This window comes from Peromyscus californicus, unplaced genomic scaffold, assembly GCF_007827085.1.
Source record: "Peromyscus californicus insignis strain IS unplaced genomic scaffold, ASM782708v3 Scaffold_22__1_contigs__length_63687245, whole genome shotgun sequence".
Classification (NCBI taxonomy): domain Eukaryota; kingdom Metazoa; phylum Chordata; class Mammalia; order Rodentia; family Cricetidae; genus Peromyscus; species Peromyscus californicus.
The window spans coordinates 10,814,603-10,837,141 of record NW_026294525.1 but is presented as its reverse complement, the minus strand read 5'-3'; the positions used below and the strand labels follow the sequence as shown (position 1 = coordinate 10,837,141).

The window sequence follows — 22,539 nt, the reverse complement described above, 5'->3', positions numbered from 1 at the left end:
CTGGACGTTATGAACTGAAGCAGCAGGAAGTACATAGGTAGACCTTGCTGTCTTCCTGTCTAGGTAATGGTGCCACTGAAGAGCTCGTAGAGTAGCACGCCTCTTTCCTGTGTTAGGAAAGGAAAAGAGCTGTAAGGTGGGACATTGGTCACCAAGCTGAAGATTCATGTGTTCTCATGGGAAAGGAAGAAAGCAGCTTCGAACTCCAGCCCTTAGCTTTGACAAGAGCCCTGTGCTGTTTACCACAGCAGGAAAGTTACAGCACAGTGTGTTTGGAACCCATGATGCCCATGCACTGCATCCGAGTGCCTGGCACACTGGGCCATTCAGTTGAAGCCAGATACTAAAAGTCCAGTTTTCATTTACACGAAGTCCTCTGTCGGGACCAGCCATTTGCGCATGTCATTCCAGCATTTTGGGAACAAGAGGCTTCACACTTGGAATGTGTGATTTGGATAGTAAAATGAAAGAAGTTGACTTGACTATTCCACTTCGTGCAGCAGTGGTATCCTGGCCACAGATGCCAGCTGATACCTGTGCACTCCAGAACATCTTCTGGATCCCCACAGCGGCACCTGCTCTCAGCCTTTTACTGAATCTTGGCTCCTGTGTCCACACGAGGTACCACTTGATAGAAGATCAACATGCTTCTTAAAAATGTTTGATGATTAGGCCAGAGGAATGAAACCCCTGTGCAGTGGATCTCGCCTTCTGCTTTCTGTGACTAATGATACCTAGCTAGGGTGTTTCGGTTGTTTCTTGAAGTAGAAATAGAGAGACGCACAGGCAAGGGAACTGGTGTCTTACTTACCTAGGAATATATGTTTTAAAAAGAAAATCTGTGTTTTATACCTCCCAAAACACAGCGACCTCATTTGGTTAAGGCGGAGCTTGCCCCTTCTTTATAATGAGAAATAAACAAACAAACAAACAAAGCCTGCACTGACTGCTTTTTCAGAGTAACTGTGCGTAGGCATGTGGACATTTTTAGAAGTTGACACATACATGTGCATTTTCTGCCCTTCTGTGTGATGCTTAAGTGCATGTATATACATAGATTCAAACATGTTTTTAAAAAAGGTGAATTCCTTTCAGATGTAAAGCCCCTTTGCCTTCCTTAATAGTTCTAAAACTTGGAAATAAAGCCTCATTGCTTCCAAGTTTCATTTTTTTTCTTTAGAAAAGCCAGTTTCAGAACTCTGTGCCTGTTTTTGCGGCTGCTGTAATTGATTTTCGTAGGTTCTGTCTGTTTTGGGGGGCTTGCGCTTTACCTTAGATTGTGCTGGGGCCTGCGCACAGGTAAGGGGTGTAGATCGGAGAAACAGAAGGAGCTGTAGTTTTCTCCTTAGGAATGGCTGCTGTTTGTGTATGTGTAGGACATATGTGTTACTGTAAAGTGGGGTCACTGTTTTCTGTATGACCCTTGAGCTGTCTCTGCATATATTTATACATTGTCTCTTTTAGAAAAACTGATTTTTTTAAATACTGTTGGTTTTATTGCTTGGGAATTTTAGCATCCTCTGCTGTCAAACATAGTTTTAATCATCTTTTTAAATGACTGCATAGTACTCGTATGGAGTAAGCCTCTGTGGAAGCGAATATGAATGTACTGTTTGAATTGTATCTGGACTCTCTTACATTGATCTTTAACATTCATAGTGATTCTTAGCCATCTGAAAATTTCAGAGTATTGTTTTAATAAGAACAATCAAATTTTACTAAAAAAAAAAAAACTTTTATGAACAAAAATGGCTCCTTAGGGGGGAAAACAACTTTTGCTCATAGTATATTTATTTGAAATTCTTGTTTACAGAAATTGCACGATATTTATTTCATAAAACAGAAGTTTGCTTATGAGGTGGCTCCTGAGCAGGACTGACTGTCTTCTCTGGTGTGAACTGTGCATGGCTTGAGTGTGGGTTCTGGAAGCCTCTGCTTCCATGTTCAAGTATGGCTGCCGATTAGGGAAGGGAGCTGTGGGGCAGTTTCCCTTTTATCCTTAGCCTGTTCATCACTGACAGCAGTCAGAATGACTGCTTCCTGGCCAGCCATGTAGGATGCTTCCCCCACACACCCGGCACTCAGGGACTCAGCTGCCCATCCTGTTAGCTCATCTCGACCTACAGTAGTTGGCTACTGTAGATGGGCTGTGCAGCTTCTGGAACTTCCATGACGTCAGCAGCATGAGACTCAGACTGACCTTGTACCGGGTGCTGAGTCGGCTCTCCTGCACGCTTCTGTTAGCCAGCACTTAGGCTCATTTGGAGGATTTATTCGAGTCCTCTGCTGACACCTTAGAGATCACTCTGCCTACTGGACAGAGCCAAACCGAAGCTAATGGTCACGTGTGGCCTTTGAGGCCAAAAAATCTATCTAGTTTTCTTCCTACCCCTAATTAAAAAACAAAACAAAACAACTTTGTGTCCATGTGCTGAGATGTCAGACAGGCTAATTTGATATTCTGTGTAGGGACTATTTGAGAGAAACATGGTTTGAAATTCTTTTTTTTTTTTTAAATGTGGAATACTTCACAAATTTGGGTGTCATGCTTGCACAGGGGCCATGCTAATCTTCTCTGTATCGTTCCAATTTTAGTAATGTGCTGCTGAAGCAAAACTGTTTGAAATTCTTAATGATAGATAATTTTTGTTTGTATTCAGTCAATAGAATGTGTCTCTGGATTAAAAATTGTAAGTTTGGAATTGTTACTGATGTATAAAAAATGAAGATGATTATTAAACCATCTGTTTTTCTAATTTAATTTTATTTTTAATATTTATATGTGTGTGGATCTGTGTACACTTGGGTACAGGTTCCCACAGAGGCAGGAAGAAGGTGTCAAATCCCCTGGAGCTGGAGTTACAGGTAGATGGAAGCTGCCTAATGTGGGTGCTGGGGATCGAACTCAGGTCTTCTGCAAGAGCAGCAAGTGGTCTTCACTGTGAGAGCCTTCTCTCTAGTCCATAGACCACCCTTTTGCCAGCTTCACCTCAGTTGATGTACAGCCTTTCTTACACAAAAGGGTTCCTTTTTTCATTAATATTTTTGGGAGACTTACTAATGTTTTATTTGTCCTGTGTGTGTGGTCTGTAAAGGTTTTGCTTTGGGCATATGGAGAAAATCATCCCTTGATTTGTCTTTATTTGAGCTTGTAGGAAATGAAAAATTGTATAAACAACCTACGTATCAATGTAGATGAGGTGCTAAATAAATTGTAATAAGCACCAGAGGCCATCCGAATGTGTTAATCTCCAGGCTGTGTGATGATTTTTGTGTTGTGAAAGGTTAGCTTTTAAACTCCAGGACTTAATTACTTTTCAAATGAATATTTCATAGCAGCTCCTTTCCTTTGCACGTACAGCAGCCTCCGTAGTCTGGTCCCCATGTGGCAGACACTAAACAGCTGGGACCAGGGTTCAAAGCAGTAACATAATTCAGTGATGGTTTCCAGCTCCAACCTCTCCAGTCCCTATCTGGACTGGGCCGCACAGCTATCCCACTTCCTAAATTTTGTCTGGACTGGCTAGGTTTCCCCCGAACAGAGGAACCTGCCTTTTTCAGCCCGTATTGGATGTTATTCTATAGCAGTTTTATCCCAGGCTGAGTAATCTCCTCACCACCTTAATGGTGTGGAAAGTGACTATCATTTGAAGAAAGTGACTGTAGATTATTATGTGTTCTAGTGTAGTAGAATTTAGTAGAATAAACCAGATCTCTGTGTTGACATGTTCATTATGTAAAACATAGGTTAAACTTACATTAAGTTTAAAGCTCAAAAAGAAAAAAAACCCAAGTTAGAAGTAATCACAATTCAAATAGGAATAACTATATTTAACCTGTCTTCTAGCTCTTTTATATGAAATATGGCTTTAAATACTTGGAATAAAATATATAATAGAGCTTGCTAAGTTTTGAAAGGGCGGTTTTTATTTTGTATTATTAGCTTGATTGTCAAAATGTTATATTTAAGCCCAGCATGGTGGCACACGCCATTAATCCCAGCACTTGGGAGGCAGAGGCAGGTGGATCTCTGAGTTTGAGGCCAGCCTGGTCTACAGAGTGAGTTCCAGGACAGCCAGGGCTATACAGAGAAACAACCATGTCTCAAAAGTTACATTTAAATGTACATTTACAGTTGTAGTTCTTGGAAAAATTATTAATATTTAGTAAGTTCTGAGACTATTCAGGCTTTAAGAATTGTGTTTTGTAGGCAGCATGTACCTGCTTTCATTTCCTGGATGCGGTTTCAAGTATTTCTGTACTTGGTTTATATTGCGTTTGCTATCAGTGAGACACCAGCACACTGGCTGAGCTTGGCCTTCCAATAGGCTGAGCTTCGGCAGCGTCTCTCAGAGGTTCAGAAGCTGATGACAGTTTTCTTCTAGTTAATGGAAGGAGTTGTTGTCTGCATGCAGCGTAGGGTTCCGGAACCCGCAGCTACACACATCACAGTTTGCCATTTCTCTATCAACTTAGAGCAGTCACTGCCGTCCCCAGCTCCGCAGCACCAGCGCTTGGCTGTGGAGATGCTTAGGACGGTGGTCTCAGTTCGGGGGAAAGGCCGCTGCACGGCCAGCACAGATCACACCTGCTGCCTGTTAGCAGCTCCTTTACCAAAGAGTACGTGAGCTAAAAGTTACTTTCGGACTTTGTCAATGGGCATAGTTTTTTCTTACCTTTTGTCTTGATTAGAAATTTTATCTCAGCCATTTTTAGAAATATGTATATGTGCATGTAGTCATGATATTCTCCAAATCTGTCAAATGTTTGACCATTAGGTCTATGCTGAATATATTAGTCTTATACAGACATGTGCATATACACACAAATATGTGTAGGTATGTGCACACATACTTTCCCTTTAGATAAGAATAGCCACTGGTATTAGACACAAATCACCACAGAAATGTAATTAAATGTTAGGTATGAAAAAGTCAGGAAGATAAATTAGCTGTCACCCATCAGGTTAATGATTAATTTGGATTAATTTTTTTTCTCTTGGTACTTCCCTCTTTTGACTGATTTTCATTGCTCTGAATGATGAATAAGGAAGCAGAGGTGTGGGTGTGTGTGGGTGAGCGTGTGCACATGGTGCACATTTGGTACAGGACATGACTCCAGTACTGTAGTGATTTTAATTGAGCTTGTATATTCCGCTTGATATTTAAAAATCATGATCGCTGTTGTGAAATAAGCTTTGTTATGTTTGCTGTTACCATGCTACAGTATGTTTTACACTTTCCTGATTGTGTTTGAAATTGTTTAAATTGATCATTTAGTTGGAATAGCATATCCTTATAGACCTGCAGTTGAAACACTGCATGAGCCTATAGTTACCTTTGCAAAGCTGTTACTCTCCTGAGACAATGGCTTAAGGAGAAAAGACTTGTTCTGGTGGCTGACCACACTTTCTTGGGCAGAGCATCATGATGGCTAGATATGGTGGGGCTGTTTTCCCTGTGGCAAAAAGAAGGGATCAGGCCCAAGATGCACCCACAGGCTCTCTTAGTGGCCTGCTCCCCCCAGCTAGGTCCTACTTCCTAAAGTTTCCAGAATCTCCCAGAGAAGTGCCTCAAGCTGGGATCCAATCCTTAAGCATACGGGCCCATTGGGGGTCATTACATGTTCAAACCATCCCAGAGGTTTTTTTTTTTTTGTTTTTTTTTTTTTTTTTTTTTGGTTTTTTTTTTTTTTTTTGGTTTTTCGAGACAGGGTTTCTCTGTGTAGCTTTGCGCCACTCTTGGAACTCACTCTGTAGCCCAGGCTGGCCTCGAACTCACAGAGATCCGCCTGGCTCTGCCTCCCGAGTGCTGGGATTAAAGGTGTGCGCCACCACCGCCCGGCTGGTTCTGTACTTTTGAAGGTGGAGCTCAGAGTGGCAAGGAACATTGATCTGTCCAGTGGGAACCTGGCTTTTAACGCTGATTTTTCTTCTTATTAAGTCAATCTTTTCAGTGGATGTATGCAAAGTTTAGCATTGTGTAAGGCTTTGGACATGGAATTATTTCCTGCTCATTGTGTCCTGGGAACAGGCGCCCTGTTCTTCTCCATGCCTCATTCCCAGTTGGCTGCTGGGCGGGAGGGTCTGGATCTGTGTGCACCACGAACAGTGGCCACACCTGCAGTGTCTCCCCGTCACACTCCTTCACCCTGCTCACACTCCTGCACCCTGCTCACACTCCTTCACCCTGCTCACACCTTCCTAGACTCTGGACATCTCCACTGCTGCAGATTTCCTGGCAATTAAACCACTGATAGATAATGCTTACTGTTTGTCTAGGATTCAGTTTTTATTGCTGCCTATTAGAAATCAAGATTAATATTGGATATTTTGCTTTTAGTTTATACAATTAAGGGAACGTGGGAAGTTAAGAGTGTTGAAACATTTGTACTTGAAGACCATAAAACAGAGCTGTGGAGCATTAGGGTAAAATCCTGGGTGAATGTAGTAGGTCCTAGAATCTTGACATTCTTACCACTCTAGTGATTATAAAGGTGTAGTCACTTCAGGGGGTCTTAGCTTGAATCCCACACCACCACTTGTGGCTGAGTGAATGGAGGAGTTTATCACCTTTTGTGCATGTGTTGATTTGCCAGTGATGGGGACAGAGTCTCCTGTCCATGTGACATGGTGCACGTGCAGAGTCTTGGTAAGTGGTGGCCCATCTTTTGGTCAGGAATACTCTGGCTTGGAGTTTAGTGCAGACTCCTGCAGTGAAGGAGGCTGACCCTGGCAGATCTCTTGTTCATGGGCCTGACAGCTGGCAGACATGAAAGAGGTACACACGTGTCCCCCAGGAGAACATTGCTGGCAAGGTGCATTAGTTTCCCATCAGTGAGTCTCCTTATGAGCAGAGCTTTTCCTAGGTTGAGGAGTTCACTTCAGTTTAGCACATTTCTAGAGAGTGCATTCCAGATTCCTACAAGCAGCTTAGAGATGAACTTAAGCAGTCAGATTCATTCATAAATTATTTCATGGAACGGACCGAGCAAAAACATACCGCACCATTCATATCTCAGCAGGTTTGTCTGTGTGTGCCAACGAAATTATCTAGAAAATACTGTGTCTGGACACAGATCTCCGTTCTGAGTGAGTCTGTTAGCCGGGTCTACCGTTTTTCTCCAGCCCGTGCTGGAGTAGATGGCCTGTTTTCCTGTGCTGCACTGCTGGAGCTGTGCTGTGGGGTCCCGTGTGCCGCAGTTCTGCTCTGAGGCATCCAGCCAGGAGAAGGGGTGGCCTCAGGCTTTGAAACACATCCTAGAGCAACCTTTCTAAAAACACTTGAGTTCAGTGTTGTAGGCATAGGTGAGGCTCCATGGATATTTTGTACTTGCTGATAAAAATAAAGAGGCCAGGAACATATTTAGAGCCACATAATAATATAGCAGATACTCTATGTCAGTAGCTACCTAAAGCCAGGTTCACGAGCCACGTTGAACCATATTTGAGTGGTGCAGCTTATAATTACTAATCTGTAATACAGATGAATGACCTCACACATGCAGGTTGTTTGGCCAAGGGAACTTCCATCTGCAGCACTCACCAGAACAGGTGCTTATGAAGGCCACGCTACAACTCCTGTTTTGTGAAGAAGATGCCGAGTCTAGTTGCCAAAGCTCAATGCTGTTAGTTTGGTTTATTCTGTGAGACCTTCTTGTGTCAACTACCATCAGACAACCCAATTCCAAGCCAGAGCTTCTAGTAAAGAAAACTGGTGTTCCCTCCTTGCACTGCCAAGGAGCTACTGAATATAGAAATCGGTGTTGAATCACTAAGGATCATCTTCACTGGCCACTTGGCTCCTCCTGGCTTGTCGCTGCTTTGACTGACCCCTCAGCTCTTACGGATGCTGTTGGGGTAGATGTGGTGCACTGGGGATCAGGCCCTTGCACATGTTAGGCCAGTGTCCTGCCACTGATCTACATCTCCAGTCCTTGTTTTGTTTTGTGTTTTGAGACATCTCAAGTTGGCCTGGTGGAACTCGCATTCTTCTCCAGCTCGCTCAGTGCTGGCGTTACCCGCTCGCACTGCGGTGCCCGGCTGCCCTCTGTGTGCTGTTAGACACGCTAGTTACGGTGGTTGATGCTGTGCCTCGAGAGTCGCCATCATGTGCTGGACCTGGTTCTCTCTGGTTTGCTTCCCAGATCCATGGTGGCGAATAGAATTGTGCCCTAGTGATACTCTATATGAAGTGTCAGCTTCCCTTACGGCCTGGACTGTGATCTGACGTGAGCCTGGGGCCTGCTCAGCTCCTGTCGCCTGCTGTCTTAAAGCTGGCCAGCCGCTCTTCTGATCCTCTTGACACAGCTCTCCTAATTAGGCCAGGACTACATGGCACCGTTTCCCCTTGGATTAGCTCAGAGTCACGTGATTAGGGACCTTAATTCCATCTGCAAAGTCCTTTAACCTTTGCCATGTAAAATATCTTAATCACAGAGGCAACATCCTAACATAGTTATAGGTCCTGTCAGAACTCCAGATGTGAGCGGGAGATTAACAGCTAGGACTCTTGGGGTCCTCTCAGAATCTATCTACTGTAGAGTAGGATCAACTCAGAAGACTACATTTCCTAGTTCACATGGTTCTGTGTCTTAAAAAGACTTTAAACAATACATAAAAGTTACAACATTTAGTCACATGATATGAGATCTCTCCCAGAATGCCTAAGTGAAAACTAAAGTGCCTAAATTTAGAAGGAATTTTAGCTAATTATGTGTGACCAACAATAGCAATTCTTGAAGGTTTATTGAACATTTACGGTGTGTCAAGGACAGACATTGAGAAACCAGAAAGGAGTGTTGTTTAGACTAACTTTGTTTTGGGAGGAACAGAAACCTCTGAAAAGGGCCGGCCGAGCGGCCACCTCATCTCTGTCCCGCTGCCTACTGCCGTGCTTTTCTGGGCAGAAAATTGAGCCTGTCACCCTTTAGAATGCTCGCTTAGTGACATCATGTAACCTTAGTGCTTTCCTTAGTTCACGTGGAAGATTAGAATTTTAGCATGTAAACAGCTGTGTGCGTTGTGCTTTGCAGTCCCAGCTCTGGCCCTGCAGGCCTCTTGTCCAGTAATTTACGCAAACTGGAGGCCATCTCTGCCTGCCCTTTTCAGCTGGACACGTGCTCTCTCCTTGTTAATCTGGGGGTTCAAGTGAGCTCAAGAATGACAGGAGTCTCCTTATGAGCCAGTGCAGCTAGCCTGTGGAGCCGGCTGCCATTAGAAAGGGATTGATTGCATGCGTAGTGACCTTTCTTTGAAACAACTATCCTCCAACAAACGTCAGGCCAAAGGAGTTAGCCTTAGAATTTTGGTAAACATTTTTCTCTGTTTAAAAAAGAAAAGTTTTAGATTCTTTGTAATTTGTTTCCTGTGAGAGAAGGAAATTTAAAATAACCATATCAGCATGATACTTGGTGTCAGTGCCGCTTTGATAATGGCTAACACATTAGGCTGGTGTGTCTCGCATTGTGCTATGTGATAGACTGTAGACGTTGTAATTGACTTTGGCCATGTGTAATGGAATCCCAGCCTCCCATTCTGTCTCGCAATTGAAAAGTGGCAGTCTGAGACGGTGTGCTATACCTCTGATGGCTATTTTTGGTTGTCAACGTAACTGTGTCTGGAATTAACAGAAAACCAAGGCGCTGGGTATGGGTATGCCTGTGAGGGAGTTTTTCTTAATCGAGTCGGTTGAAGTGGGAAGACCCCCCTTAAATCTGGACCACACTTTCTGGTGACAGCCTACATAAAGAACACGGAAGAGGAAGCTGTCGCTTTGCTTACTTATCCTCACTCACTAGTAAGTCTGTTCCTTCACTGGCATTAGAGTCCATTTCTTCTGTACTCCAGCGTATGCTGAAGACCGGCCGAGACAGCCAGCCTTGTGGACTGAACACTGCTGGATTCGCGGACTTTCCATTGGTAGACAGCACTTGTTGGACTAGCTGGAGCACGGCCTGTAAGCCACTCTAATAAATATGATAGTATCATATATAATATATTCACACACACATATTGCCAATCTCAGTTCTTTTCCTCTAGAGAATAGAGAATCCTGACTAAAACAGTATCGTAGCTACCAGCTAGGCCTGTTACTCTGAGAGTGTGCACTCTACAACGTGGTAGGCACCAGTTAGGCCTGGCTGCTGTGTACTTATAATGTGACTCCTGTAGTTACAAGACTGAGGTGTGACGGTGTTTAAACAGCTAACCATGGCGAGGGCAGGCTTATCGACAGCCCAGGTCATGGAAGGCCTCTGCTGCTGCACTTGCTTCTGTAGAACAGGGTAAACAAATACAGCTCCTGAGGCCCATCATAAAGCTGAAACCAGATCGTCTTCCACACCCCGACTCTTCATTCTTTGCCGATAATTATTTTCAAGTGCGTTTAAGGAGCATGTGTGACGTTATTTGTTTCTAGTTGCTCGTCTTCTTGAATACATCTCTTACATTTAGACAGTGAAGTTGTTTGCATGTTGATCTAAACAAACAAGTATCAGAATTTTCATCAATAACTAGAGACCTCGAAGGATGTGGAATTAAGAAACGAAGTTCTGTTTAGTTTGCATTTTTAACTTCCCAAACCACCCCTGCTCTCAGGAACAATGAGACTTGGTGTATTTGACAGGAATGGTGATACCTTCCTTCCTCCTCCTCACACTTATTTTTATTCTGTTTGATTTGCCAATTTATTTCCAGTATTTAGAACACCAGATTTGGATTCAAATTCTTCTTGTGACCACTTCTGACATGTTTTCTGATTATAGATTTAAAAGAAGGAAACCATTGAGATGGCACTTTGGGTAAAGAGAGGCCCTTGCCACCAAGCCTAAAGGCTGGAGTTTAGTCCCCAGAATCCTCAGAGGAGAAGGAAACAGCCAACTGCCAACCTGTTCTGACCTTTGACATGCCTGCACCATGCTCGGACAGACAGGTGTGCACCTGCACACACACACACACACACACACACACACACGGCCACCAGGGGGGTGCATTGGTGGGATTACAGAAGTGGTCCTGAAATCTGGCTTTTTATGGGTTTTCCTGCCCCAGAACTTCTAGATTGTTCCAGTTAATTTTTATATGACCTGCATACAAGTTCCCTCACTGTCTGAGAAGTTTCCTTGTGGAACATTTCTCTGCAGCATCACACTGTGCTAATTGAGGTGTGATTTCCCAGCGGGCACCTTTCTTGAGAACATAATTTTATTCATTCAGAGATCGCCAGTGCCCAGAATTTTAGGAGAGAGGAAAAAATATCAAGGGAACAAAGTGAAAAGTAATGTGATTTTGGATTTTGAGTTTTTATTGTGCGTACATTTCAGGTATATGGCTGTGCGTTCTATAGTTTTAATACGCGGAAAGAAGAAGTGAGCCGAACGACCTCAGCCTGGCTGTTGCACTGAATCTTAAGCGTGTGCTCTTCTGGGAGTGCCAGCTTTATAAACTGCGTACAAGCAAAACCATGTGAGGCTAGGCTCATTATTCCTGCTTCTCACAAGGGAAGTATTACTGACGCCTCTTCTTGCAGCATACTGAATTTTTAAAAACCGATTATCAAAATAGTGTTATTTATATTTTGGTCATAAGCATTTTTAGCAATAAAGTAATTAAGGCATGCACAGGTTTTAAGACCTAATATTATTACATACTTAATAGTGTAGTATAGCTTTTATAAATACTAGGAAAGAGAAAAATGTGTTGTTGTGGTTGTTTGGAACTGAAGCACCAGTGTCTCTACAGGGATCTCACTCGAGATCCCTTCCTCGGTCTCTTAGTGCCTCTTTCTGTATTTTTAAAAATTGCTATAACAATTGTGTACATTTCTGGTTCAGTGTTCTGTTTGCATCTGTTTTTACCAGGCCACAGTTAATCCAGTCACTAGCATACCGTTTCCGCTGGTGCTCTTCATTTTGAGATGCCTGTTACTTCATTTTGTCCTGTCATACTGTGGCCGTGTGTGACAGAATCTCGGGCCTTACTCTTCTGAGAATTACTTTCTGCAGTGGCTCATCTCGAAGGCTCCGTGTGTGTGTGTGTGTGAGCTCCTAATCTCACCGAACACTGGAAAGTAGAAAACTTACATTGTTCTAGAGAACAGTAGCTGACCCAGACACCGTGAGTGGTAGCTCCGCCACCACCTGCACATCAGCACGTCGCCACAGCACTCAACTTAGCCACCTCAGAGGCCAGTGCAGGCACACCTGTCTTCGCCTTTCTGTTGGATATGGGCGGATTGGTTTCAGTTTTGTGGGGCCTGGAGCCATGAGCTGTATTAGCTACAGCCTGTGACTTAACCATTACTAAGACACATTTTTCCTCAGCACAGCTTGCTTGTCAGCATCATGACTCCACTTGGGCAGAGATGGACTGCTCTCGTGTGTTGGGAAACCCACCATGTCTCTTGTTTGAACTGTTTCTCTCTTTGACTGCTCTGAACGGTTTCACCAGGAGCACATGTAAGTCCTTCTGTAGATGCGATGTTTCGTTTCTCCAGTTGGTACCCAGGAGCAGAATTCTCTGCTCCACAAAGCAGCTGCCGTTTAGAACCCATCAGCAGGGCTGCTGTCCAGCATTCCTAGCTGTAGCTTCAGTCTGCACTGCAGTCCTTCTGAGGGTGTGACTGGTTCCAGTTTGTCCTCTCTGGTCACTGGTGATGGTGACACCGTGTAGTGTGAGCATTGACTGTGAGTTCCTCTGGTAGGAAATCTTCTCAGGTCTTTGGGGGCATTTCTGAATTGTTTTATGTTGTGCTTTTGAAGTTCACAAGTCCCGCTCATGAATATAAGTCTCATTTGCAAAGCTGACGCCTGTGTCTTAAGAGCCTTGTTTGAAGAAAAAGCAAACAAAAAACTCACTTAATTTTGCTGAAGTTTTCTTTTTCAGGGGAGTGAGAGTTTCAAGACAGGGTTTCTCTGTGTAACAGCTCTGGCTGGCCTCGAACTCACAGAGATCCTTCTGCCTCTGCCTCCCGAGTGCTGGGACCCTCCCTTCTGGAATAACATTTGCTTTTTTGACATGAAGTATGTGCTTTCTTACTTTTTAAAAGATCTTTTCACTGGACATTTTATTTGACTAGCTTTGTCCTTTAGTTTTTAGGAGCTGCTGGCCTGATTTGTGGGTTTTCTGTTTCTGAGAAGGCTTCGTTTATTTGTGTTGCTTTTTATGTTATGGTGTTTGTTTTCTTTACAGATTTTCTCTGGCTGGTGCTGAGCATGTGATGATGATGTAGTTCTCGTCCTGCCTTTTCCTTTGAGTTTGTTGACCCTTTGGATGTCTGGTTTTAGGGTTTCCATCAAACATGGAACAACTTTGGGTCCTGTTCTTCTTTAGATATTCCCCTCCCCCTCCCCCTCCCCCTCCCCCTCCCCGCTTCCCTCTTTGGTCCTGGCTCCTCTCACATGCCCATGAAGCCGCTTGGAATCCTTTTCCTCTCTGTACTTACTGTCCCCATCCATTCTTCCTTCTTGCATGGTGTTAGATGAGGGCATGGGGTATGCCAGTCATCTGCTGCCCCAGAACCCTGGATAGGAAGATCACATGAGGCCAGGATTTAAGGCCAACCTCAGCTGTACATACAGCCTCAGCCATACAGCAAAATCAAAAGTAAACAAAAAACAGGAAAAGATGTAAGTAAAAACACCCAACAATGTATATAGCGTGTTTTTAACATGAGACACTGTTTTCTACCTGTAGAAGCTGAATCTGAGTTAATTTATATCACATTCACGACTACTTAAGGCAGACATTTCTCTGTTTTGAACACGTGGGTAGGAACGCTGGCATTTTCGTCTATGGATTCCACCATCCTTGCCACTTCTGTGTGCATTTAGTTCATTGCTACTCCTCTTGGTTTACTTTACATTTTCTTGTTTTCTTTGTATTTCTGGTCTTTTTTTTTTTTTTTAATTATATACCAGATGTGAGTTTTACCTTGCTGATGGTTGTATTTGTATATGTGTGTGTGCTCACGAATGTATGTATCTGTGTGCACGTGAATGTGTAGATGTGTGTGTATATGTGTCATGTGGAGGCCAGAGAGCCACACCAGGTGGCCTTCCTCAGTCACTCTCCACCTTATTTTGAGACAGGCTTTCTCACTGAACCTAGAACTCATGTTTCAGCTAGGCTGCCAGGCCAGTGGCCCCAGGAATCTTCTACCTCCCTAAAACAGGATTACATGAACACCAGTGTGCTTGACTTTTTACATGGGTACTAGGGGGTCTGAATGTAGGTCCTCATATGTGCATGGGAAATGTCTCATGCCTGCACTGTCTCCTACCCGGATGACTCCATTTTGGAGACAGAGTCTCATTCCCTGTGTAGCACAAGATGACCTTGACCTTCTAGTCCTTTTGCCCCCCCCCCCAAGTGCTGGGATTAGTGGCTTGTACCGCTGTGCCTGGGGCTTGAACTCATGGCTTTGTACATGCTAGGCACGCATTCTAACCACTTAGCTACATTCAGTTCCCAGCCAAGTTGGAATTAAAGAAATTAATTCCTACAATATCCTTGAACTTTGGATACAGCACCTGTTTACATCTCTTGGAAACAACTTGATCATTTGGGGTCTGATGTTAAGCTGTGTGTGTTAGGACCAGATCAGTGTTTGGCTCCAGCTCAGGCTCTCTAGTGAGGCAGACTCCTTTCCAGTGTTCTCTGCAGTTTCCCCTCCTGGCTGGTAGAAATAGGAGCACTTTTGTGTGTCGTCCTAACACTTTGGGGGTTCTTTAACCTCCCTCAGATGGTGTCTTGATGCCTTTGCTGAGGGTCACTATGTACTGGATGGAACCTCTGCTGGTACCTAGGAGGTCTGCTTCCTGGCAGTCTCCTCTCACCTCAACGAGGCTGGCCCATGGCCATTTTCAGACTCCGACCCACTCCCATAACCTGGGCGACTCGCATACATCATCTGACCTTTCCTCCCTACACGGCAGCCTGGAAGTTCACCCAAGACAGTCCTAGTGTGGGGGAGCCAACTGCTCCCTGTCTCTCAGGGACTGCGGGCCACTGTTGTTGTCTTGAAAGCTTGCACTCCCACTTCGTCCAGTCCGTTTATTCATTTGTTTCTAAGGGGGAAGTGACTGTGACTCTGTGGTACGAATGTTAGCCGTATAGAGAGGGAGGGTGGATTGCACATTAGGACAGCCACGGGGGAACTCGAGAGAGAATTTTGGCAACTTATAAGAAGAACCACTTCATTAAAGAGCATGACTTTACCTTCCAGTAGACAGTATGTACGTAGTGTATCACTTTTTCTAGTTGAGTGGTTTTTTATATTTCTTTAAGATACCAGAATCAAATTGTGTTGCCCTTTTCCTTCCCAATTTCTATCCGGATGACAGCTGACTCCAGTGGATAGAATATCTTATATTTTAAAAGTTATAAGTAATAAACCTATATGTTATTGAACTGCTTAATGAATGGAAGGAGATTTAAATGTGTCTTTAAAGCTTATGTTAATGGTATTTGTTGTAGTTTTAGAACTTTCCTATTTCATGCCTTTGTCCTTACTGTTTGCAGATTTATCAGTGACATAATCATTTGAGTGAATAGCCCCAGCTTAGTGGACGGGATCCATTTGGCATCACATGAAGAACAGTCCACAGAGATCCTCATCAAACTTGTATTTACTGTAGGTCAGGGTTCAGCCACTCCGATTGACCTTACACAGAATACCATGTTGGTCAGCTTTAAGCTTTCACTGTCTGTTGTGGGGACAGCTGCCCATTGCAGGCATGAGAGGTTAGGAGGCCAGGGCTGCCTCAGTGTTTCTAAGAACGTTGGCCATTTCTACTTGTTTTCTTGGATTTGAGATTGACAGTAGTTCAGGAGCTTGGAGGTCTGTGTGGCACACAGCCATGGACTAGTGGACATGTGCACAGGGAAGGAGCTCCTGACTCCTAAGGCCGGAGGGTGGGTGGCGAGTGCCTTGTGGCTGGTGGAAACACTGTGCTCGTCCCTTCCTCTGAGACCTGAGGGCACTCACATTCCCATTACACCTTCCCTTCTGTGCACATGGGTTTTGTGTGTGGAGGGGTGTGTGTGTGTGTGTGTGTGTGTGTGTGTGTGTGTGTGTGTGTGTGTGTTATTTTTGAAGGAAGGTTTTTGGAAATGGAAACTAGAAGTCTCTGACTGCCTGTTAAGTGACCAGAGAAACTGAGTCTCTGCCCTTCTTTGCATCAGGCGTACAGAACCAACCTTTAGAAAACAAAGAGGAAGTGTACATGTCCCAGGATAAATTGTTTTTATCTGAGTTTTAAGAAATAGCCCCAAATTTAGAAATGTATAGTTAATTTATAGATGATAAAAAGACAATGAAGTTGTCTCTACTTGAGACCACAGTACTCTTTCCATGGTTGGATTTTTAAAGCATGCGTGCTCAGTTACCTATTGCCTTGTTCTGTAATTACATTCTCTTTCTGGAATACCTTTCAGTCATCCCAGGCTTGGAAATTGCCCCTCTTTTTCATGTGCTGTATTTCCTTGTTTATCTGACTGACTCCCTGTGCCTCCCACTGCCTCCACAGCAGAGTTCTCACACTGTCATATCTGTCAGGTCCATTTTATTTTTCACTTCTGTTTTCCTGACGAGACATCCCTTCTGATTTCCATAGTCTCCCTGATGCAACTTCAAGTGACTGTTAACCTTTAAATGCAGCTAGCCACTCCCTGGAATGCCCTTCATTATTTTTCTGACCCTTCTCTTTGACTCATATATTTGAATCCTCTGTTTCCTAAATCACTTGTCATTTTGATCATGTGCAGTCTTCACTAGGGTCCTCAGAGAATGTGATGGGAGGTAACTCCCTTAGACGTCGTAGCTTCAGAAAATGTTAGACATATGAGTCATTTTTGAACCTTGTCCTGTGCTCCAGATAAAAGCAGGTTTTTATTAAACAGTCGCTGTTCTTAAAAGTTTTTATGGTAAGAAAGCATCCATGTATTTTAGAATATTTTGAAATTCCTTAAGGCTGTAGCTCTTAAGAGTGACTCAATTTTGACAGCTGCCCTTGAAGACAAGAGAAGTAAGAATATAATTTGATTCTGCAAAAATCACTCAGATGATTGGAAGGTGACAGCACTCTTCTGTATTGTCTCTTTCTAAACCGGTGTAATAATCTTCTGCCTGGAGAAATGCAGTCAGTAAAACAAAGCCGAGTCCGCATGCAGTTGTTTGCACAAAGTGTGTACACGGAAACTTGATGCAAGGGAAGTGTCCATGTCCAAACCAAAATACATTTCTAAACACTAATTGCAAGGCTGTGCGCTCACATTTAACAGACCCATTTAGACATTGATATTAAAGGTGGCTCGCCTTTTAATTAACTGCGGTGACCTCGCATAACTGGTGCTTCAGTATTACGGTCGCTGACTGTGGTGCCGTAGTTCAGCCCCAGGGCCTTGGGCATGCTGCGGAAGCTCTCTGGCACCAAGCAGCTGTGGATTTGTTGTCAGTTCCCTTCCAACTTGGAGTCCCATGCCGTGATGCCTTTTAGATTGTGAGCAGTGCTAAGGGTTGAATCCGTCCTGCTAAACATTTCATACATATCGACTTCAGTTGCATATACTTTTTAAAGCATGAACTGTATTGTTAATAAAACTCAAACATCCCCCTGTACGTTGTTAAAGAACCCTTAACAGCACCGTCCAGTTCTCCCTTGGGGACTAGCTTGGCCAGGCCTGGCTCCACTGGGGTGGCAGAGCTGCCCACTTCTGGCCTCACTGAGAGCCACGCCCTTCTGCTGTTGTGTTCAGATGTAACATCTGTCACAGGCATCTGCATTCTGTTCTTCTCAGTTGTTATTACATTTCCGCCTTTTCTGGAAGGCATTTATCGTTATCCTGCAGGATTCTGAGGAACAGCAGAAGGGACAGAACAGGTCACAACTTTTCCTTAGTAGTTTTACATGCGAACTTTATTTCAGTTCCACTTAGTTTAATACAGCCATTTTGTTAGACCTCCCAAGTTTGGTTGTCTAGTCCTGTTAAACGTACTCAAGTACAGACCACCTCACAGTGAAGTCATTAACATAAGAGACGGACAGACACAGGTCAGGAGTTGGGCGTGTGGGTTTAAGTCTTTCTCGGCACTTACTTGGGTGAGTTGTCGAATTTCTTTGTATGTCCCATTTCCTCACATTTGAAATGGGACAAGGGCACCAAGTCCCCATTAAGATTAACTCAAGGTGTTGAGAACACTGCCACTGTGGTCCACCAATAAATGCATGCTCTTGTTGAATTAAGGAGTTTAGATCCACACACTGTGCTGTTCTCATCTGGGCTTAAGACCAGGGCTGTTATTCTGAAGGAAATTTAACTCGGAGCATAGTAGTAGCAAAAGCCCAAAGACAAGCTGGCTGTTCAGCATCAGCTATTCTGAAAGACACTAAAAATCAATTAATAAATAAAAGGGGGACCTTTCTGTCTTCTGTTGCAGAAAGGCAATCACAGCTCATGTTTGTGCTTCCCCTGCAAAGAGCTTTCCAGAACAGTACACCTGTTCGGTGTGTGTGTCTCCTCTTCCTGTTCACCTGATGTCATCTGTGTCTCCCGTTCTGAGTGAGGTCTTCTGTTCTCTTTGCAAACTTAATGCATTCTTGTCCTTGTTCAAGATGTGGGTGTCTAAGCATTGGTTATAGGAAAGCCCACATCAGCCCCGTTTACCTTGTCTGTCTGTCTGTTCCCCCACCCCCCCTCCCCCCGGGTCTGGTTTTTTTGAGACAGGGTTTCTTTCTGTAGCCCTGGCTGTCCTAGAACTCACTCTATAGACCAGGCTGCCCATGAAGTCACAGAGATCTGCCTGCCTCTGCCTCCCCAGTGCTGGGATTAAAGGTGCGTCACTGCCCAGCCAGCATATCTTTCTTGAGTCTAGGATTTTTTGTTGTTGTTGTGATCTTATTCCTTTGAGTTGAATAGTACATGTATTAAAAAATTCTTTTAAAGTTAAAAAATCATGATATTAATGTAATTAATCTATAGCTGATGAGAGAGTGTTGAGTATATTGGAGGATGATAGACTATTGTGGAAGTGGCCAAAGCCTGCTTAGCCAGTTTCGTTCCAAATGATTAATGTTTGTAGACATGAATGACCTGCTCAAAGAAAATCCGGTATGTGGGAAATTCGGATTTTTCAACATTTTGTGGCTAGCAGTAGAGGGATTATTGCTCAAGGGTTTAGCAGTAGATAGCCTTGCTAGTCACCCACTGAAGGCTTGAAGAGTGAAAGGAGTAACAGCTCTGGATGCCACAGGGAGCAGGTATGCTGAAACACTCACTGTTGTGGCATGGCTTTGTTAGCATGGCTGACTTTGCGGGACTCAAGAGGGGAACATCTGTGGCTTCAAGTGAGGTGACTCACGTTTTGTGCCTTCTTTTACACACATTGGGTGCTTGCAGTGTACATGATACTTGTTGAGAAGGGACAAAGGACAGACGGGTATACCCCATCCTTTCATGACCATGGCATGTTCCCTAGTCTAGTAGAGCAATGCACTTGTCTCTAGGGAAAGTAGGTTGGACTGGAGATACTTAGGAAGACCCCAGGAGGTCTGTCGCCCACCAGCCCTGGTGTTTCACTTCCTGTGTGTCTGAATACAATTGTTTGCCTCATCCAGCACAGTCAGGTTGGCGTTGTTTCAGGAGAGTGGTTAAATGTGCCTGAGTCACCTCACACACTTGTGCATGGTGAACCATTACATGGGGTTATGTTTCTTAGGGCTTTAGTCCTCTGCATTTGGAGCTGGCCTGGTCCTTAACAGGTCAGTACCATGCCTCACCCCACTGGAGAACAGCAGGCATTATTCACTGTAGTCATCCCTTGCTCTTGCCACAAGACACAGGTGCTGTCAAATGAAGCAGGATTCTCGAGGTTTCTGCCATGTGTCCTGCTCCAGAACCTTGGGCCCATGGCCGTGCAGGAGCCACAGGGAGCTGACTTACTCTGTTGTAGGCTCATACTCTCACTGTCCCACTTTGTCTGTCTGTCCGTGTGCCCGCGCCCTTTTGTCCTCAGAAAATGGAAACTGGAATTTCTTCGTGTTCTTTCAACTCCTCTTTGGATTTAACTTTCCTTGACCTTGATTTATCATATTTTATCATTATTCATTTTTGGTTTAAAGATAAGGTCTTGCTGTGTAAGGTAAGGTCTTTGGTTTTGAGGTACGATCCAAGCTCTTTGAACTTGCTTTGTGGTGGGCACTGGGCCCTGATCTTGCAATCCCTGTTTCCTGAGTACATGCATCACTGCGACTAGCAACCTTATTACTCTTGTTGCTTTTACAGCTTCGTCTCTCCTTGTGCTCAGCAGGCCCCTCAGGATCGTGCCTGCACACTGCTTCCCTGTCCTCCTGGTCCTCTGCTAGTCACTGATGGCAAGAGTTGTACAGCTGAGATGCTCGTGTTCTCCTCTGTCTTGGTCAAGGTGGAGTCAGCATCCCAGTGTTTTATAGTTGGAAAATCCCAGGCAGGAGGGAAGATGGGGTGTTTTAATAGCTCCAGATAATTCATGTTACTTGTCAGCAGCTGAAAGTTAGGGAAGGAAGCACACTGGCTGTGTGACACACGTACTGTGAGTGAATTGAAACTCTAGTTTTATCGTTAGAAAAGTGCCATTGATGAACGCCTCCGGGCTCACACATTTTCATTTCACCCCAGCGTGCGCGTCTAGCTGTGTATCTGAGGCGATTCCAGTGACTGCAAAGTTCTAGCCCCATTTCTTCCCCTGTCACATGGAGACAGTGCTGCACATCACACGCTGACGGAGAAATGACATGGGACCTACGTAGGCATGCACACACGAGTGAACCAGCGGGAAGCCACTCGCAGTAGCCTCAGAGCTGGCTCCTTGATTCTCCCTCTTCTGAGGGCAGCCCTCCATGGCTGCCATGAGGAAGGGTGGGAGGGAGCAGCCCTCTGATACTTAACCAGACACGACTCTGTGTGCTGTTTATCCCTTTGTAGAGTTCTTACCAACTAATGTGATTTAAAAAAAAAAAAAGACTTTTAATGAGTAATGTGAACCTTCTTGGAAGGCAGCTCTGCACTATGCCTCCAACACACCTATGAAACTTCTCACATGATGAGTTTTAAGGCTAATTCAGTGTACTTATGGTGCATGACCACCATGTCAATCCTAGGGTTGCTTCTTTGGGGACTAGAAACAAGAGTAGAAATTTGTCCTTAAGAGTCTAGATTAGGGGCTGGAGACATGGCTCAGCGGTTCAGAGCACTGACTCCTCTTCTAGAGGACCTCGGTTCAGTTCCCAGTACCCACGTGGCAGCTCACAACTGTCTGTAACTCCAGGATCCCACAACCTCACACAGACATACATGCACGAAAAACACTGATGTACATAAAATAAAAATAAATAAATTTTAAGAAAGAGTCTAGAGTATAGTGAATTGTACAGTCAGTGTGTGTATGTGTTACAGTAGGCATCAGACCAAAGGCCATGTGCACATTTGGCAACTAATCTGCTACTGAGTAACATTCTTGCCCGTGAAGACTTTAATTTTTGTTTTAGGTTTTTGTTCTGTCATACTTGCTAACCATAATTACGTGTCATTAGTGGCTTTTCATGTCTAGTCATAGTTCATAGGCACGATGATCAGTGATTATACCCAGAGTAGTAGTCATGCTGCTGTGGCCTTACTCGGGAGCCAGGTGCTCTTGCATGCCTGTGGTGTCTATCAAGTCATTTAATTCTCATGACGTTTCTGCTATAGTTTGTTTCATCAAGGGCTCTAAGAATTAGTAAGTCGCCCATCGTTGTATAGCCAGTAGGCAGGATAGATGTAGAACTGCCGCCCTTACAGGACGGTCCTACGTATTTACTGTGTTTGGCAGCTTTTGTAATTTCCACTAGCAAATGGAGATGAATCTGTATGTTTACGCAGGATTGGCCACCAAACTGTATCAACTTAGAATTAAAGACATGTTTTAGGTACAGTCCATAGTAGTGTATCATATCCTTCTTGATTTTAATAACTCAGAAGGGCACGTTGATGAATACTGTGTTAGGTACTTATTTTTCATTTATTTTAATTAGGAGTTCCTGGACCTAGTACTTTTATGAACATAAGTATACTAATAAATTCTCTATGTTCTGATTATGTCCTAATTTGAGGCACTTCAAAAGTTCTGTTGGAATTAAATGAAGTGTTTGTAGTCTGCTCTTTATTGTACACCTTAATTTACTTCAGAGGAATGTGTTTACTCGAGTATATGTGCATATTAAAATTCTTAATTTTGAAAATTAGCCAAAGATATGCAAAAATGTTGCAATCCTAATTTAATAGTAAAGAAAACAATATTTTAAAAAATCAACAAACTAATGAATAGCATGAGCAATAACCATGACTGTAGCATCTAATTTAGTTGAATTTTCTTTCCAGTGGAAACATTTTATGTACAGTATATGATATTGTATACTTTTTATATAGTTTATAATAACCATCACGATCTATAACTAGACACTGTACTCAGTTTATATTTCAGTTTTGAATTCTGTGGGTTTTTTTCTGCTGTAACTTTACCTAGA

The 22,539-nt window shown here is 43.7% G+C and overlaps 1 protein-coding gene and 1 non-coding gene across 6 annotated transcripts in view; one reads left to right on the top strand and one right to left on the bottom strand.

Annotated features, from left to right (window-relative positions):
- Window positions 1–22,539, top strand: part of Arid1b (AT-rich interaction domain 1B) — a 380,162-nt gene that overhangs the window by 167,207 nt on the left and 190,416 nt on the right. The window lies entirely within an intron of this gene.
- On the bottom strand, window positions 2,513–2,616 carry LOC128118802 (U6 spliceosomal RNA). Its single transcript, XR_008221329.1, has one exon. It is a non-coding gene; the product is annotated as a U6 spliceosomal RNA (small nuclear RNA).